Source organism: Pleurodeles waltl, chromosome 12 (assembly GCF_031143425.1).
Source record: "Pleurodeles waltl isolate 20211129_DDA chromosome 12, aPleWal1.hap1.20221129, whole genome shotgun sequence".
NCBI lineage: Eukaryota > Metazoa > Chordata > Amphibia > Caudata > Salamandridae > Pleurodeles > Pleurodeles waltl.
The window spans coordinates 126,446,462-126,459,196 of NC_090451.1; the positions used below are offsets into that span (position 1 = coordinate 126,446,462).

The 12,735-nt window shown below is 42.5% G+C and overlaps 3 non-coding genes across 3 annotated transcripts; all 3 read left to right on the forward strand.

The window, feature by feature from the left end:
• The first annotated feature begins 2,472 nt into the window (after positions 1 to 2,472).
• On the forward strand, positions 2,473 to 2,554 carry TRNAL-AAG (transfer RNA leucine (anticodon AAG)). Its single transcript has one exon. It is a non-coding gene; the product is annotated as a tRNA-Leu (tRNA).
• Positions 2,555 to 6,660: 4,106 nt separating this feature from the next.
• On the forward strand, positions 6,661 to 6,742 carry TRNAL-AAG (transfer RNA leucine (anticodon AAG)). Its single transcript has one exon. It is a non-coding gene; the product is annotated as a tRNA-Leu (tRNA).
• A 4,121-nt stretch (positions 6,743 to 10,863) lies between these two features.
• Positions 10,864 to 10,945, forward strand: TRNAL-AAG (transfer RNA leucine (anticodon AAG)). The gene has a single exon. It is a non-coding gene; the product is annotated as a tRNA-Leu (tRNA).
• The last annotated feature ends 1,790 nt before the right edge of the window (positions 10,946 to 12,735 follow it).

A 12,735-nucleotide genomic window follows, 5' to 3' on the forward strand; every position in this document is an offset into this window, starting at 1 on the left:
GTGCAAACCCTTTGTTGATGCCAATTTCAGGGACAAAAACCACAAGCCTTCTTCTCCAGCCCTTTTTTCCATTTTTTTCTTTTTTAAAACAAAATGTTTACCGTATTTTGGCTAATTTCTTGGTCTCCTTCAGGGGAACCCACAAAGTCTGGGTACCTCTAGAATCCCTAGGATGTTGGAAAAAAAGGACGCAAATTTGGCGTGGATAGCTTATGTGGACAAAAATCTATGAGGGCCTAAGCGCGCCCTGCCCCAAATAGCCAAAAAAATGCCTGGCACCTGAGGGGGAAAAGGCTGGCAGCGAAGGGGTTAAAATGCACTATTTTATTCCAATTTCTTCACTTAGCTTCAGATGAACTATTTTTCCCTCCCACCAACTCCTTTCAAAGTGCACCAGCCACCACTGCCTTGGGTGGGACAGATTGTTTTCGATTGCAGTATGGCAGATTGTTTTGGATTGCAGTGTGGTAGTTTGTTTTTGATTGGAGTGCAGCAGATTGCAGTGGGGTAGATTGTTTTGAATTGGAGTAGGGGAGATTGTTTTGAAGTGGAGTGGGGCAGATTGTTTTGGATCGAAGTGGGACAGATTGTTTTGGAGTGGTGCAGATTGTTTTTTATTATAGTGGGGCACATTGGAGTGAGACAGATTTGCTTGGGGTGGGTGGAGAGGATTGGAATAGGATGAGTTAGAATGGATTGGATTCGGGTGAGTGATTTGGACTGGAGTGAGGTGGATTAGTGTGGGTGAAGTGGTCTGGATGGGGTGGATTGTAGTGGGGAAGATTGGAGTGGGATGGATTGAAGTGTACCGCAGGATTATGTGTTAAAGATTAATTTCAGAATTTACACATAATAAAGAAACACTGTTGATTTGCAATATTTTAAACGAGCTAATCGTCATCTTTTGAGAAGAGTGCCCACGAACAAAAGCAAAAGAAAACATGCGTGGAACGTGGGAAAAGACGATTTGGCAAAATAAAAGAAAGTTCGATTTAAATTTAAAACTTAACAGTTTTGGTTGTCCTGCTGGGCATGTTTTTGCCAGTCACAAGCCTTCTGTTTGCAGGGCACTAGAAGGTAAAAGGAAAAAATAGTACCTTGATCAGGTGGGGAGCAGCGGTCAGGCACTGATTAAGCTGAATCAATCAACGCTTGGTCGCTGCTCTACAGAGAGGAACGGAAATGATGCAAGACATGCCTTGATGAATTAGGAAACTGTAAAGAAGAGTGCCACATAAATAAAAAAATGGTGAGAGACATGCGGGCTCCAAGCCCTTTACTGAATACTACAGAGTCTATCAAGCGAGACCCTAAAAAGGTCAGTTAGTTAAAATAAACAAACATTGTTACTTCTAAATATCAATATTCCAAGGACGCCTAGATGGTCGTCAAGCAAAAAGTTCCTAGTGCATGGAGGGGCTTATGGTAGTTCTGAAGAGAGGCAAAGGACTTGGTCAGAGGGTGGCCTTGTTGGTGTGGTAGGGAAGCAATACCTCAAACATTATTACTGGGGTAGGGGAACTTGCAATTCGGAGTAATGAAAATTATCACAAAGCAATCAAGTAATTCCACATCAAAATAACAAGCGTGCGGGCTGACAACCATGCTCTCAGCATCAACGAGCGCAGAGTGAAGTGAATTTTACCATCCTCTGTGCATTTTTATTGCGAGGCTCATTTACATTTGACTTGGCGCGCAGAACGAGTGAGAACCCGGTCAATAGAAACAAAAATCATCTATTTAAAAAGTTTAGTTTCACGTGGGCCTGTTGTCCTTACTTCTTTCAGAATAGCTTTTGAACCTCTGTCCTGTGTGTGTCTGTGACTGTCACGTGAAAGGCAGTCAGAGCATCCAGGTGGGCCCCATGTCACCTGGGGCACCGCCCACCAGTGCTGGAGTTTTAAACAGCACCCGGTTGCATTTTGGGACTTGTGCCTTTTCAATGTGAGCTCAAAGACGGGAGCCTGTGAAATTCTATTGGCTAAAAAATATTAACAGCGGAATGTGAATAGGCCACACAAGACATGACGTCACTGGAAAGCTAAACAGTATGTTGGGGAGACTGGGTGCGGCAATAGGGCTGATGTCATGAATACGTGCAACTCCTCGGTTATTTTTGAATGAACTGCTCATTCATTAGATCCCACCCAAAGAAATGAGCCCACCGGTATGAACACTTGTTTCATTAGAAAATGATGGAGTCACATTGCCTATGTAGAGCAGGTGCTTATACCTTGGTTGGAAGTCATTGCTCGGAGAGTGTTGTCTTTTAAGGTGATTGCACTAGGTCCGAGCAGGTGGGAGAAGACTTGTGCAGTGACTGAGTAAGAGAGATAACCTTCAATTACCACATCACCCTCCCGACATTGTAATCATGTCCATGAAATGGTTTATCAACTCGACTTTCCACACTAAGTGAGGAGACTCAGGGTTACGGTGCTCATGAAGTGCACAGACACACTGAGAGCAACAGGTAGCGTGGCCGAGCGGTCTAAGGCGCTGGATTAAGGCTCCAGTCTCTTTGGAGGCGTGGGTTCAAATCCCACCGCTGCCAGAGATGGATTTTTACAGATCTTAATGACGCATCTCCCTTCTGACCCTTCAATTTGCATAAGCAGTGACTCTACCAATAGGTCCCTAATTTTAAAACTCTTTTACAGTCTCCTTCTAAGTAAACTCCTAAACCGTGGACTCCAAGAAATCGGCTGATTGGCGCTGCTGTTGTTTTGCTTCATTCTGCTTAGATCACCTTCAAATGGAAGGTTTAACAAATCATTTGTTCTCCCCACGCGGTCACCCGCTCTTCTCTCTGCAAAATAAAATCGAACCTCTGTTAAATAAAGATTTAAAGTAAATTATCTATCTTCCCAAATAAAGTTGGTAAATGTGTTCTTCACAGTTATTTTAAAAATCAGGTTTAAAATAAACAACAGAGGTAGTCAGCAGGATTCAAACCCGTGCAGGGAACCCCCAAAGGATTTCAAGCCCATCACCTTAACCACTCGGCCATAACTACCAGCTCTCATTGAGCTCTACCGAAACTTTATATCACAACAAAATTGTGCAAAATGGCCGTGCAGACCTATATATGACTCCATTTAGTAGGATCTCTAACTGTGTGCAAAGGGCACATTGCTATGTTTCTGTCTAAGCTTTGCTTTAGGTCTGAGGTCTTAAGAACCAAAGCAGGCTCCACGCACACTTGCCTGCACAAAAAAACAAGCATTTGCAATGCGAAAGGTCTCACATTTGTGAGAGTTAGAGCTATTGGCGTTGCAAATGACAATGTCTTTTACCTAGGTTTTGGTTTTCTTTGGGAAAATTTGATGTGTCCACGTTGTGTTTTGGGGCACTTCCTGTCGCGGGCGCTAGGCCTACCCACACAAGTGAGGTAAAAAATGTTATCGGGAGACTTGGGGAAACATAGAATAGCAAAACAAGAGTTACTGCCCCTTGTCTTTATCTACATTTTTTCCTTCCAAATATAAGACAGTGTGTAAAAAAGACGTCTATTTGAGAAATGCCCTTTAATTTGCATGCTAGTGTGGGCACCCCAGAATTCAGAGATGTGCAAATAACCACTGCTCCTTCACTCCTTATCTTGTGCCCATTTTGGAAATAGAAAGGTTTTCTTGATACCTTTTTTTCACTCTATATACTTCGGCAAATTAATTGCAGTATACCCGGTATAGAATGAAAACCCACTGCAAGGTGCAGCTCATTTATTTTCTCTGGATACCTAGGGTTCTTGATGAACCTACAAGCCCTATATATCCCCGCAACCAGAAGAGTCCAGCAGGCGTAATGGTATATTGCTTTCAAAAATCTGACATTGCAGAAAAAAGTTACAGAGTAAAACGTAGAGGAAAATGGCTGTTTTTTTCTTCTCAATTTCAATATTTTTTTTTTATTTCAGTTGTTATTTTCTGTAGGAAACACTTGTAAGATCTACACAAGTTACCCATTGCTGAATTCAGAATGTTGTCTTCTTTTCAAAAATGTTTAGGTTACTGGGACCCAGCATTGGTTTCACACCCATTTCTGTCACTGACTGGAAGGAGGCTAAAAGCACACAAAATCGTAAAAATGGGGTATGTCCCAGTAAAATGCCAAAATTGTGTTGAAAAATTGGGTTTTCTGATTCAAGTCTGCCTGTCCCTGAAAGCTGGGAAGCTGGTGATTTTAGCAGTGCAAACCCTTTGTTGATGCCAATTTCAGGGACAAAAACCACAAGCCTTCTTCTCCAGCCCTTTTTTCCATTTTTTTCTTTTTTAAAACAAAATGTTTACCGTATTTTGGCTAATTTCTTGGTCTCCTTCAGGGGAACCCACAAAGTCTGGGTACCTCTAGAATCCCTAGGATGTTGGAAAAAAAGGACGCAAATTTGGCGTGGATAGCTTATGTGGACAAAAATCTATGAGGGCCTAAGCGCGCCCTGCCCCAAATAGCCAAAAAAATGCCTGGCACCTGAGGGGGAAAAGGCTGGCAGCGAAGGGGTTAAAATGCACTATTTTATTCCAATTTCTTCACTTAGCTTCAGATGAACTATTTTTCCCTCCCACCAACTCCTTTCAAAGTGCACCAGCCACCACTGCCTTGGGTGGGACAGATTGTTTTCGATTGCAGTATGGCAGATTGTTTTGGATTGCAGTGTGGTAGTTTGTTTTTGATTGGAGTGCAGCAGATTGCAGTGGGGTAGATTGTTTTGAATTGGAGTAGGGGAGATTGTTTTGAAGTGGAGTGGGGCAGATTGTTTTGGATCGAAGTGGGACAGATTGTTTTGGAGTGGTGCAGATTGTTTTTTATTATAGTGGGGCACATTGGAGTGAGACAGATTTGCTTGGGGTGGGTGGAGAGGATTGGAATAGGATGAGTTAGAATGGATTGGATTCGGGTGAGTGATTTGGACTGGAGTGAGGTGGATTAGTGTGGGTGAAGTGGTCTGGATGGGGTGGATTGTAGTGGGGAAGATTGGAGTGGGATGGATTGAAGTGTACCGCAGGATTATGTGTTAAAGATTAATTTCAGAATTTACACATAATAAAGAAACACTGTTGATTTGCAATATTTTAAACGAGCTAATCGTCATCTTTTGAGAAGAGTGCCCACGAACAAAAGCAAAAGAAAACATGCGTGGAACGTGGGAAAAGACGATTTGGCAAAATAAAAGAAAGTTCGATTTAAATTTAAAACTTAACAGTTTTGGTTGTCCTGCTGGGCATGTTTTTGCCAGTCACAAGCCTTCTGTTTGCAGGGCACTAGAAGGTAAAAGGAAAAAATAGTACCTTGATCAGGTGGGGAGCAGCGGTCAGGCACTGATTAAGCTGAATCAATCAACGCTTGGTCGCTGCTCTACAGAGAGGAACGGAAATGATGCAAGACATGCCTTGATGAATTAGGAAACTGTAAAGAAGAGTGCCACATAAATAAAAAAATGGTGAGAGACATGCGGGCTCCAAGCCCTTTACTGAATACTACAGAGTCTATCAAGCGAGACCCTAAAAAGGTCAGTTAGTTAAAATAAACAAACATTGTTACTTCTAAATATCAATATTCCAAGGACGCCTAGATGGTCGTCAAGCAAAAAGTTCCTAGTGCATGGAGGGGCTTATGGTAGTTCTGAAGAGAGGCAAAGGACTTGGTCAGAGGGTGGCCTTGTTGGTGTGGTAGGGAAGCAATACCTCAAACATTATTACTGGGGTAGGGGAACTTGCAATTCGGAGTAATGAAAATTATCACAAAGCAATCAAGTAATTCCACATCAAAATAACAAGCGTGCGGGCTGACAACCATGCTCTCAGCATCAACGAGCGCAGAGTGAAGTGAATTTTACCATCCTCTGTGCATTTTTATTGCGAGGCTCATTTACATTTGACTTGGCGCGCAGAACGAGTGAGAACCCGGTCAATAGAAACAAAAATCATCTATTTAAAAAGTTTAGTTTCACGTGGGCCTGTTGTCCTTACTTCTTTCAGAATAGCTTTTGAACCTCTGTCCTGTGTGTGTCTGTGACTGTCACGTGAAAGGCAGTCAGAGCATCCAGGTGGGCCCCATGTCACCTGGGGCACCGCCCACCAGTGCTGGAGTTTTAAACAGCACCCGGTTGCATTTTGGGACTTGTGCCTTTTCAATGTGAGCTCAAAGACGGGAGCCTGTGAAATTCTATTGGCTAAAAAATATTAACAGCGGAATGTGAATAGGCCACACAAGACATGACGTCACTGGAAAGCTAAACAGTATGTTGGGGAGACTGGGTGCGGCAATAGGGCTGATGTCATGAATACGTGCAACTCCTCGGTTATTTTTGAATGAACTGCTCATTCATTAGATCCCACCCAAAGAAATGAGCCCACCGGTATGAACACTTGTTTCATTAGAAAATGATGGAGTCACATTGCCTATGTAGAGCAGGTGCTTATACCTTGGTTGGAAGTCATTGCTCGGAGAGTGTTGTCTTTTAAGGTGATTGCACTAGGTCCGAGCAGGTGGGAGAAGACTTGTGCAGTGACTGAGTAAGAGAGATAACCTTCAATTACCACATCACCCTCCCGACATTGTAATCATGTCCATGAAATGGTTTATCAACTCGACTTTCCACACTAAGTGAGGAGACTCAGGGTTACGGTGCTCATGAAGTGCACAGACACACTGAGAGCAACAGGTAGCGTGGCCGAGCGGTCTAAGGCGCTGGATTAAGGCTCCAGTCTCTTTGGAGGCGTGGGTTCAAATCCCACCGCTGCCAGAGATGGATTTTTACAGATCTTAATGACGCATCTCCCTTCTGACCCTTCAATTTGCATAAGCAGTGACTCTACCAATAGGTCCCTAATTTTAAAACTCTTTTACAGTCTCCTTCTAAGTAAACTCCTAAACCGTGGACTCCAAGAAATCGGCTGATTGGCGCTGCTGTTGTTTTGCTTCATTCTGCTTAGATCACCTTCAAATGGAAGGTTTAACAAATCATTTGTTCTCCCCACGCGGTCACCCGCTCTTCTCTCTGCAAAATAAAATCGAACCTCTGTTAAATAAAGATTTAAAGTAAATTATCTATCTTCCCAAATAAAGTTGGTAAATGTGTTCTTCACAGTTATTTTAAAAATCAGGTTTAAAATAAACAACAGAGGTAGTCAGCAGGATTCAAACCCGTGCAGGGAACCCCCAAAGGATTTCAAGCCCATCACCTTAACCACTCGGCCATAACTACCAGCTCTCATTGAGCTCTACCGAAACTTTATATCACAACAAAATTGTGCAAAATGGCCGTGCAGACCTATATATGACTCCATTTAGTAGGATCTCTAACTGTGTGCAAAGGGCACATTGCTATGTTTCTGTCTAAGCTTTGCTTTAGGTCTGAGGTCTTAAGAACCAAAGCAGGCTCCACGCACACTTGCCTGCACAAAAAAACAAGCATTTGCAATGCGAAAGGTCTCACATTTGTGAGAGTTAGAGCTATTGGCGTTGCAAATGACAATGTCTTTTACCTAGGTTTTGGTTTTCTTTGGGAAAATTTGATGTGTCCACGTTGTGTTTTGGGGCACTTCCTGTCGCGGGCGCTAGGCCTACCCACACAAGTGAGGTAAAAAATGTTATCGGGAGACTTGGGGAAACATAGAATAGCAAAACAAGAGTTACTGCCCCTTGTCTTTATCTACATTTTTTCCTTCCAAATATAAGACAGTGTGTAAAAAAGACGTCTATTTGAGAAATGCCCTTTAATTTGCATGCTAGTGTGGGCACCCCAGAATTCAGAGATGTGCAAATAACCACTGCTCCTTCACTCCTTATCTTGTGCCCATTTTGGAAATAGAAAGGTTTTCTTGATACCTTTTTTTCACTCTATATACTTCGGCAAATTAATTGCAGTATACCCGGTATAGAATGAAAACCCACTGCAAGGTGCAGCTCATTTATTTTCTCTGGATACCTAGGGTTCTTGATGAACCTACAAGCCCTATATATCCCCGCAACCAGAAGAGTCCAGCAGGCGTAATGGTATATTGCTTTCAAAAATCTGACATTGCAGAAAAAAGTTACAGAGTAAAACGTAGAGGAAAATGGCTGTTTTTTTCTTCTCAATTTCAATATTTTTTTTTTATTTCAGTTGTTATTTTCTGTAGGAAACACTTGTAAGATCTACACAAGTTACCCATTGCTGAATTCAGAATGTTGTCTTCTTTTCAAAAATGTTTAGGTTACTGGGACCCAGCATTGGTTTCACACCCATTTCTGTCACTGACTGGAAGGAGGCTAAAAGCACACAAAATCGTAAAAATGGGGTATGTCCCAGTAAAATGCCAAAATTGTGTTGAAAAATTGGGTTTTCTGATTCAAGTCTGCCTGTCCCTGAAAGCTGGGAAGCTGGTGATTTTAGCAGTGCAAACCCTTTGTTGATGCCAATTTCAGGGACAAAAACCACAAGCCTTCTTCTCCAGCCCTTTTTTCCATTTTTTTCTTTTTTAAAACAAAATGTTTACCGTATTTTGGCTAATTTCTTGGTCTCCTTCAGGGGAACCCACAAAGTCTGGGTACCTCTAGAATCCCTAGGATGTTGGAAAAAAAGGACGCAAATTTGGCGTGGATAGCTTATGTGGACAAAAATCTATGAGGGCCTAAGCGCGCCCTGCCCCAAATAGCCAAAAAAATGCCTGGCACCTGAGGGGGAAAAGGCTGGCAGCGAAGGGGTTAAAATGCACTATTTTATTCCAATTTCTTCACTTAGCTTCAGATGAACTATTTTTCCCTCCCACCAACTCCTTTCAAAGTGCACCAGCCACCACTGCCTTGGGTGGGACAGATTGTTTTCGATTGCAGTATGGCAGATTGTTTTGGATTGCAGTGTGGTAGTTTGTTTTTGATTGGAGTGCAGCAGATTGCAGTGGGGTAGATTGTTTTGAATTGGAGTAGGGGAGATTGTTTTGAAGTGGAGTCGGGCAGATTGGAGTGGGGCAGATTGTTTTGGATCGAAGTGGGACAGATTGTTTTGGAGTGGTGCAGATTGTTTTTTATTATAGTGGGGCACATTGGAGTGAGACAGATTTGCTTGGGGTGGGTGGAGAGGATTGGAGTAGGATGAGTTAGAGTGGATTGGATTCGGGTGAGTGATTTGGACTGGAGTGAGGTGGATTAGTGTGGGTGAAGTGGTCTGGATGGGGTGGATTGTAGTGGGGAAGATTGGAGTGGGGTGGATTGAAGTGTACCGCAGGATTATGTGTTAAAGATTAATTTCAGAATTTACACATAATAAAGAAACACTGTTGATTTGCAATATTTTAAACGAGCTAATCGTCATCTTTTGAGAAGAGTGCCCACGAACAAAAGCAAAAGAAAACATGCGTGGAACGTGGGAAAAGACGATTTGGCAAAATAAAAGAAAGTTCGATTTAAATTTAAAACTTAACAGTTTTGGTTGTCCTGCTGGGCATGTTTTTGCCAGTCACAAGCCTTCTGTTTGCAGGGCACTAGAAGGTAAAAGGAAAAAATAGTACCTTGATCAGGTGGGGAGCAGCGGTCAGGCACTGATTAAGCTGAATCAATCAACGCTTGGTCGCTGCTCTACAGAGAGGAACGGAAATGATGCAAGACATGCCTTGATGAATTAGGAAACTGTAAAGAAGAGTGCCACATAAATAAAAAAATGGTGAGAGACATGCGGGCTCCAAGCCCTTTACTGAATACTACAGAGTCTATCAAGCGAGACCCTAAAAAGGTCAGTTAGTTAAAATAAACAAACATTGTTACTTCTAAATATCAATATTCCAAGGACGCCTAGATGGTCGTCAAGCAAAAAGTTCCTAGTGCATGGAGGGGCTTATGGTAGTTCTGAAGAGAGGCAAAGGACTTGGTCAGAGGGTGGCCTTGTTGGTGTGGTAGGGAAGCAATACCTCAAACATTATTACTGGGGTAGGGGAACTTGCAATTCGGAGTAATGAAAATTATCACAAAGCAATCAAGTAATTCCACATCAAAATAACAAGCGTGCGGGCTGACAACCATGCTCTCAGCATCAACGAGCGCAGAGTGAAGTGAATTTTACCATCCTCTGTGCATTTTTATTGCGAGGCTCATTTACATTTGACTTGGCGCGCAGAACGAGTGAGAACCCGGTCAATAGAAACAAAAATCATCTATTTAAAAAGTTTAGTTTCACGTGGGCCTGTTGTCCTTACTTCTTTCAGAATAGCTTTTGAACCTCTGTCCTGTGTGTGTCTGTGACTGTCACGTGAAAGGCAGTCAGAGCATCCAGGTGGGCCCCATGTCACCTGGGGCACCGCCCACCAGTGCTGGAGTTTTAAACAGCACCCGGTTGCATTTTGGGACTTGTGCCTTTTCAATGTGAGCTCAAAGACGGGAGCCTGTGAAATTCTATTGGCTAAAAAATATTAACAGCGGAATGTGAATAGGCCACACAAGACATGACGTCACTGGAAAGCTAAACAGTATGTTGGGGAGACTGGTTGCGGCAATAGGGCTGATGTCATGAATACGTGCAACTCCTCGGTTATTTTTGAATGAACTGCTCATTCATTAGATCCCACCCAAAGAAATGAGCCCACCAGTATGAACACTTGTTTCATTAGAAAATGATGGAGTCACATTGCCTATGTAGAGCAGGTGCTTATACCTTGGTTGGAAGTCATTGCTCGGAGAGTGTTGTCTTTTAAGGTGATTGCACTAGGTCCGAGCAGGTGGGAGAAGACTTGTGCAGTGACTGAGTAAGAGAGATAACCTTCAATTACCACATCACCCTCCCGACATTGTAATCATGTCCATGAAATGGTTTATCAACTCGACTTTCCACACTAAGTGAGGAGACTCAGGGTTACGGTGCTCATGAAGTGCACAGACACACTGAGAGCAACAGGTAGCGTGGCCGAGCGGTCTAAGGCGCTGGATTAAGGCTCCAGTCTCTTTGGAGGCGTGGGTTCAAATCCCACCGCTGCCAGAGATGGATTTTTACAGATCTTAATGACGCATCTCCCTTCTGACCCTTCAATTTGCATAAGCAGTGACTCTACCAATAGGTCCCTAATTTTAAAACTCTTTTACAGTCTCCTTCTAAGTAAACTCCTAAACCGTGGACTCCAAGAAATCGGCTGATTGGCGCTGCTGTTGTTTTGCTTCATTCTGCTTAGATCACCTTCAAATGGAAGGTTTAACAAATCATTTGTTCTCCCCACGCGGTCACCCGCTCTTCTCTCTGCAAAATAAAATCGAACCTCTGTTAAATAAAGATTTAAAGTAAATTATCTATCTTCCCAAATAAAGTTGGTAAATGTGTTCTTCACAGTTATTTTAAAAATCAGGTTTAAAATAAACAACAGAGGTAGTCAGCAGGATTCAAACCCGTGCAGGGAACCCCCAAAGGATTTCAAGCCCATCACCTTAACCACTCGGCCATAACTACCAGCTCTCATTGAGCTCTACCGAAACTTTATATCACAACAAAATTGAGCAAAATGGCCGTGCAGACCTATATATGACTCCATTTAGTAGGATCTCTAACTGTGTGCAAAGGGCACATTGCTATGTTTCTGTCTAAGCTTTGCTTTAGGTCTGAGGTCTTAAGAACCAAAGCAGGCTCCACGCACACTTGCCTGCACAAAAAAACAAGCATTTGCAATGCGAAAGGTCTCACATTTGTGAGAGTTAGAGCTATTGGCGTTGCAAATGACAATGTCTTTTACCTAGGTTTTGGTTTTCTTTGGGAAAATTTGATGTGTCCACGTTGTGTTTTGGGGCACTTCCTGTCGCGGGCGCTAGGCCTACCCACACAAGTGAGGTAAAAAATGTTATCGGGAGACTTGGGGAAACATAGAATAGCAAAACAAGAGTTACTGCCCCTTGTCTTTATCTACATTTTTTCCTTCCAAATATAAGACAGTGTGTAAAAAAGACGTCTATTTGAGAAATGCCCTTTAATTTGCATGCTAGTGTGGGCACCCCAGAATTCAGAGATGTGCAAATAACCACTGCTCCTTCACTCCTTATCTTGTGCCCATTTTGGAAATAGAAAGGTTTTCTTGATACCTTTTTTTCACTCTATATACTTCGGCAAATTAATTGCAGTATACCCGGTATAGAATGAAAACCCACTGCAAGGTGCAGCTCATTTATTTTCTCTGGATACCTAGGGTTCTTGATGAACCTACAAGCCCTATATATCCCCGCAACCAGAAGAGTCCAGCAGGCGTAATGGTATATTGCTTTCAAAAATCTGACATTGCAGAAAAAAGTTACAGAGTAAAACGTAGAGGAAAATGGCTGTTTTTTTCTTCTCAATTTCAATATTTTTTTTTTATTTCAGTTGTTATTTTCTGTAGGAAACACTTGTAAGATCTACACAAGTTACCCATTGCTGAATTCAGAATGTTGTCTTCTTTTCAAAAATGTTTAGGTTACTGGGACCCAGCATTGGTTTCACACCCATTTCTGTCACTGACTGGAAGGAGGCTAAAAGCACACAAAATCGTAAAAATGGGGTATGTCCCAGTAAAATGCCAAAATTGTGTTGAAAAATTGGGTTTTCTGATTCAAGTCTGCCTGTCCCTGAAAGCTGGGAAGCTGGTGATTTTAGCAGTGCAAACCCTTTGTTGATGCCAATTTCAGGGACAAAAACCACAAGCCTTCTTCTCCAGCCCTTTTTTCCATTTTTTTCTTTTTTAAAACAAAATGTTTACCGTATTTTGGCTAATTTCTTGGTCTCCTTCAGGGGAACCCACAAAGTCTGGGTAC